The sequence below is a fragment of the Lucilia sericata genome, unplaced genomic scaffold (assembly GCF_015586225.1).
Source record: "Lucilia sericata isolate MDLA Ls3-8-SP2 unplaced genomic scaffold, ASM1558622v1 Contig000048F_arrow, whole genome shotgun sequence".
In the NCBI taxonomy this organism is placed as follows: domain Eukaryota; kingdom Metazoa; phylum Arthropoda; class Insecta; order Diptera; family Calliphoridae; genus Lucilia; species Lucilia sericata.
In genome coordinates, this window is record NW_023994085.1 from 119,577 (window position 1) to 120,238 (window position 662).

At 28.9% G+C, this 662-nt stretch overlaps 1 non-coding gene across 1 annotated transcript; it reads right to left on the minus strand.

Annotated features, from left to right (window-relative positions):
* Positions 1-345: 345 nt before the first annotated feature.
* Trnas-aga lies at positions 346-427 on the minus strand. The gene has a single exon. It is a non-coding gene; the product is annotated as a tRNA-Ser (tRNA).
* Positions 428-662: the final 235 nt, after the last annotated feature.

A 662-nucleotide genomic window follows, 5' to 3' on the forward strand; every position in this document is an offset into this window, starting at 1 on the left:
AGCAGCGACAACAATAACAACACACTCCAGCCACAACACAGCAAGACAGACCAACAATTTAGAAATGAAATGAAATCAAATGAATTGAATGAAATGAAATAAATGTATGGGTTGTTGGATGATGTCGTTTTATGGTTACCAAGAGCTTCATTATTAAAAAAATAAAAAAACGCAGCAACAACTTCAACATCTACAACAACAATAATCTTAAGACAACGAATGAAACAGACATTTAATAAAAGTTGTGGGTGGGCTTAAATGTCTTAATGAAACTAAAATGAAACAGGCATTTATTAAATTTTTTAAAGTAAAAAATATGGAAAAAATTAAAAAAAAAACTTTCTTCGCAGTCGGTAGGATTCGAACCTACGCTCCCAGAGGGAATCTGATTTCTAGTCAGACGCCTTAACCGCTCGGCCACGACTGCTTATGTTAAGCAAGCAGCCAAGCAAACATTTATTCAATATTTTAGCCAAACAAAATTTTGAAAAAACTTTAAATTCATACTGTTAAATTGTAAACAAACTATAAAAGCAAAGAAAACTAAAAATATATACACAAAATAGTTGTTTAAAATTTCAACAATTTGCTGATCTTTTCAAATTCATTATTATTTATTTTGTTTTTTTATTTATACATATTGTTGCTTTTTATTAAAAAAA